The sequence below is a fragment of the Apodemus sylvaticus genome, chromosome 11 (genome assembly GCF_947179515.1).
Source record: "Apodemus sylvaticus chromosome 11, mApoSyl1.1, whole genome shotgun sequence".
NCBI lineage: Eukaryota > Metazoa > Chordata > Mammalia > Rodentia > Muridae > Apodemus > Apodemus sylvaticus.
The window spans coordinates 19,595,066-19,601,065 of NC_067482.1; positions in this window are offsets into that span (position 1 = coordinate 19,595,066).

The window sequence follows — 6,000 nt, forward strand, 5'->3', positions numbered from 1 at the left end:
AACTAAATGCCTATAAACATCTCACGAGACATAATTAAAGAAGCAGCCATTTCAGTTATAAACAGGATATTTTGGTGAAAGAACAAGTGAAGTCTTGATGTCTTCTCAGCACTGAGCAGATCCTGGGGCATCGGACAGCCAGGCTATTGGCGAACAGGCTCATTCAGGTTCCCGTAGTGCTCTTCGGCAGGCTCCTGTAGGGTCTTATGATGAATATACATTTTTAAGTTGTCAGCTCTCCCCCAGCCAGTCTCTGCCCTCCATTATCCCAGAACACCTATTACGCTTCTTCTGTTCATTTCATCAAAAGGAATCTTATTATAAAGGCAGAAATAGATGTGAAATTGATCTGCCCCTAAATAGTTTATTAGAAAAAAAGTTATCTGAATAGTTTATTAGAAAAAAAGTTCAAATACTTAATTATAACTTTAATAAAGATGAAAATTTCTTTTACCACAACCTTTCTTTCTTATGTTCACAAACGTCAAGTCTCTACATTCTATATTGAAAATGAAGTAACAATCTTTACCAGATACCAGAAGAAAAACTGTGTCATATCTTGAATTCTGTCAGTTATTTGGCTGTAAGTGACTTTGTGGTCTTTTAACATATGTGCTGTAGATCTTCCTCTGTCATCACCTAAATGCAGTCTTAAAAGATACTGAAAATACTGAAAGTATCATATGTATGAGAAGACTTTGGGGCAGGATGGCAAAATGGTCAAGGACAGCTGGGCCATGGTGGCACACGCCTTTGATCCCAGCACTTGGGAGGTCTGGGGGTGGGGGGGAAGAGGTGCTTGCTTGCCTCCAAGGCGGCTCCTGCAAGTTGCGCTCTGCCTGTCACACGTGTGCCTATGAGTCTACGCATGTGCATGCACACATCTGCACAAATAAGTGCAATAAAGTTTTGCAGAATCATTCTGGTACAGAGAAATTGCATATTCCTCAACTACACCCTCTTCTGCTTCCCTGAGAGGATTTGGCCACATTGTTTCTATGTTTAGTGAGCAGCCCAGGTGAATCTGATAGACAGGAATTGGGGTCCATCAGGTCAGACAACTCGTAGGATACTGATCCCACAAATATTTTAGTCAAAATTCCTATTTCTCTTTTCTGTGTGCCTGTCTCACTGCTTCTGGCTCTAGGACATGTCAGCATACCGGTAACATATTGAACTGCATTGTGTTTAAATTATACCTTACTTCTATGCTGATTACTTCCAGGCCTAGAATGCTTTTGTTTTATGGTCTGCGTCTTTAGAATTTTTCTGACCTGTACATGGTTTTTTCTTCTTTTCTTGATATTGAAGTTATAAATTATAGTTTTGACATTTGATAACCTTCTTAGAGACATAGAGATGTCTCCTTTGCTGAAACAATTCTGCATTTTATTCGCCAATTCGGGGTCAGGATGTTTTATCGTCCTCCTTTGGCAATCATAATGTCAAGGTCACAGGCTCCTGGCATTTCCTTTGCTATGCCTCCTCCCCACGCTACTGGTATATTTTTCATTTTGATTTTCTTTAATTACCTGATGATTCTGTGGACTTCTCTCCTACAGTATCCAACTTGTAAATTACATTATTTCCAGCATTGTCTAAATTCATCATAAGATGTCATTAACCAGCTGCCATTGCATCTCTACTTTTGTAATCCATTTTGCTACTCGTGGAACACAATCTTATAATTTAATTCCATTCCATTGTTTCCTGTCTTGAACTCACACCCACAATTTAACCTGTGATACCAAGCAGAAGGGATCATAATTTGATTTCCATTTTTTTTAAATATATATATATATATATATATATATATATATAATTGAAATATCATTTATTGTAACAACAGTGTAGGAGGGTGTAGCTTGAGTAAACGCTTGGGATGAGTAAATTATCCCTGGGCACAGGCAGAACAATAACACTACATCTCAGAGTCAGGGGTCAGTCTCTTCAATGGAGAGTAGATTGAGGGCAGGTGGGGGTCACTCATATCTCATGGTTTTATTGTTCAAAATTAAGTGTAGGGTGATGATTTGTTAGAGAAGCTTAAGAGACCCTGAGAAAATTATAGTAGCCTGAGATATTAAATCTACTGGCTTAGGATGTCATCCTGCTGTTGAGAGAGGAGACACACACGCACACACACAGACACACACAGAGACAAGCTACACATGAGCAATATGAAGCAGCAACCGCTTTCTTTGTTACAGACTGCTAGCAAATTTACCTCCCAGGGATAAGGAGAAAGCTGGCTCCCCAGGGGCTTTTGTGGGGCTGTCTTCTACTCTCCAGTGGTCCAGCTACGTATCCCCGCAACTGGACTGGAGGGCTCAGGCATTTGGGGCAAGATCTCTCCCTCTTGGAAACATGTTGCTCTGTGTTGGGAACCATAGGGAACCAGAGGGAAGCAGCTATGGCGTCGCCACAGCACAGCAGCAGGGACGGAGGCTTAATCAGGAAGAGGAGATGCACGTGGTCTTGCAGGCTTGTTTTGCTTTAGTCTCATTTTCAGATCATTATATTCAGTTATGACAATACCTGTTAGTAAGTTTTGTGTATCAGAATGCATTATTTTTACAATGTGTGTGAATTGTTTTAATAAAATCATGCATGACCTCTTACTTTTTCATTGAGGTCTAAAAAGTTAAATGAAATTCTAATTGAATTATGTAAAATGTATACGTGTGTTCAAGCTTCCATTCATCTTTCAGGAGTGCCAGCTGTTGTGGTATCTGGTGCACTTTCTTCCATAAGGGAGGGACAACATTAATAATTAATCACATAGTAGTGATTGTGCCTGCTAAGTAAGCTGCAGCAGAAACAGCACAACCATGGAGCAGTGATAGAGGAAGACACAATTTAGATTCATTTTACAAACCATCGTGCTTATAAATCAAATAATGCTCTAGAAGTGAGGTAGTCGGGGCCTTAACTCTAACCCAACATGTTGGGTTGCTAAGTCGGGCCGAATGGCACTGCCTGACACATTTAGAGTGTCTGAAATACTTCTCACTCATCCGTGGAAGTTTGTGTGGTGAACAGGTGAGAGTGGGCCCTAATTTGGAGTTTGCTTTCCAGCTCTTTTCTCATTTTCTAAGATACTGAGGAAAACTGGACGACACACCAAATGTCACCAATGTCTCAAATTCTGACATAGACTGGGATCTGAGCATAATTCATAATTAGATTCATTTTCTGGCATCTCTGCATTATTAACAATGTATTCCCAGGATAAATGATCATTCAAAGGAATCCAGTTTCAGGGCCACAGGAAAAATAAGTAGAATTCTGAATTTTTTTTAAATTCTAAGAATGTGTGCCTCATTCGTAGGCAAAAGTGATTAAGAAGTGCAAAAAATAGTAGACTTTTTTTAAAAAGTAAATTAATATCTGGCATTAATTTCAAAGAGTTAAATGAGTTTGGGTTCAGGTTCTGACTGTGTCTTCTGTCTGTGTGTCTCTGTTTATGTGCACATAGGAGACATATCTGAGCGAAGGTACAGGTTTTCTAATCTAGCCAGCTTCACAAACAGACGGGAGGAAGATGGCTTTTCTGCCTCCGTGTGCTTTGGGAGTTACGGCTGCTAATGCGAGTGGAGAGTTGCCCCAGATGTCTTTCTCTTATGTATTTTGCTCCCATTTTCTCATTGTGTTTCCTAATGGCAAAGGAGTTAGGCATCTATGCTTTATAGCTTTATGGACTTTTCTCTTTAGAGTGTAGGGTAGCCTCTAAATGTCAATTTCAGTGTAATTTGCTCACTACCGGTTGGCACTTTCATAATACGTACCATGGGGTGAGATAAAATAGTTGAGATAAATATTTCCAATTTCTAAAATTAGTGATGTAGAATAATTTGCCAATGAAGTAAAATTATAGGAAATAACATTTATGGTGTGTGTGTGTGTGTGTGTGCATGCGTGTAAACCTGAGTGTACACGTGTGTGCATGTATGTGCATGTATGTACATGTGTGCATGTGTGTATGTTTGAGTGTACATGTGTATGTGCATGTGTGTATGCCTGCATATGTATGCATGTGTGAATGCTTGAGTGTACATATGTGTATATATGTGTGTGTATGTACATGTGTGTGTGCTTAGGTATACACGTGTGTATGTATGTTTGTGTGCTTGAATGCACATGTGTGTGTGTGTTTTGGTGTACATGTGTGTGTGTGCATGTGTGTGTGCTTGAGTGTACATAAGTATGTGCATGTGTGCACATACGCACATGACACATTGTCTGTGGAAATCAGAAGAGTTTTGCATTTGCAACAGTTGGTTTTCTCTTTCTGCCATATTCATCTCAGGGATCAAGCTCAGCTCACCAGCATTTGTGGCAACTACCTTTACCTACCCAGCCATCGATCACACCATCCCTGAGACATTTATTTTTCAAAAAGTAAAACAAATTTTGAGAAAGACAGTCCTGCATATAATCTAATCAAAGCAATAGAAAATCTGCACAGAAAAAAAAGACTCATTTGAGAAAGCTCTAAGTGGTGAGCTAGTTTCTGTTCATTCCAGGTCCATAGTAGGCTCAGCCATCATTTGGGGTGAGGACTGTTATTGAATGCAGAACCAAGTGTTTTGGGCTTACCATAGTACTACATCAAAACCAGCTAGAAGCCATGTTGACATTGGCGTTTAAGTTAACATACCTCAGTGGTGATGGCTACTCACACACACACACACACACACACATACACACACAATATTTTTTAGCTGATATTTAGAGGGATACAACCAAAATCAACACACACATCAGCCTGCAGGTCAGAAAGTCTCTAGAAACAGCCTTCTGTGGATGTTGGGTGCTGCCCACTGTCAGATGCTTCTTCAGAAGTCGAAGCAGGAGGCTTTTTTAGGGATTCTTACTGAGGTCAGACATCAGAGTTCCCAAACCTTGTGCCGCCCTTCTTTAGCTAGCTCATAGGCTAATGTGAGTGTGAGTCAGGTGATCTTGGTTGTAAAAATTTAAGAATCTTAAATAAAAACAATTAGTAGCCTTACATTTCTGGAGTATGCTGTGACTCTTAGAAGGGGTTGTGGTGATGGGATATTTCCCAGACACAACTCATTGTGGGTCTTGGGCACAATTTGATTGTAGCCTTGATATAACATTCATGCCCAGCCTAGGAGTAAAGACAATAAATCATCATGGCCTGATTCTGATTATGGTGAGATCTTACCCCTCAGTGTCTATGGGCTCTAAATCACTTCTCCTTTCATGCCCTTCATGCAAACCCTTGTCCTATAGCTGAAGTGAGTCCTGGCTCGTCACAGGTGCCACCTGAAGCCAGATGGAGTATTTTTTTTTTTTTAATCAAAGGATGCCACACACAAACTTTGAGAAACCACACCCTCTGGAAGCCCTCAAGCACCACGGCCAAAACAAATCAGATACCACATGCTCTAGCTTCGGCCACTATGTCTTAACCTGATCCTAGCGGTGGTTCAAAGCAGCCGATACCTATTATATACTCATTCCCCAGGATTTGTTTACTGTTAGCCCCAGTAATCATGCTTCAGTTGTCTCCTTTAGAAAATGATAAATTATCATGGTTCCTTGTAAACTGTGACTGTGAAATAAATAGTTGTTTCAATTTTGTCACATAATCCTGCCTATGTCTGCTTGGTGGCATAAACTCTGTCAAGAACACAGTTACTCAGAGATTGTTCACTAATTCCCTATGACCCTTTTTTGGGGGATGTGGGGAGCAAATTTGTATAGCCCTGTAATTATTCTCTGATGGCTAATTTTATATGTCAATTTGACAGGGCTTTGGGCTGCCCACGTAGCTGGCAAAATGTCACTTTTCCATGTGTTTGTGAGCTTGTCAGCAGACTGTAAGAAAGTCTTACCAATGACCAAGATGGCGTCACCTAATCACATGGAGATGAAATAGATTGAGCGCATGTGCGCTCTCTCTCTCTCTCTCTCTCTCTCTCTCTCTCTCTCTCTCCCTCTCTCTCCCTCTCTCTCCCCCCCCTCTCTCTC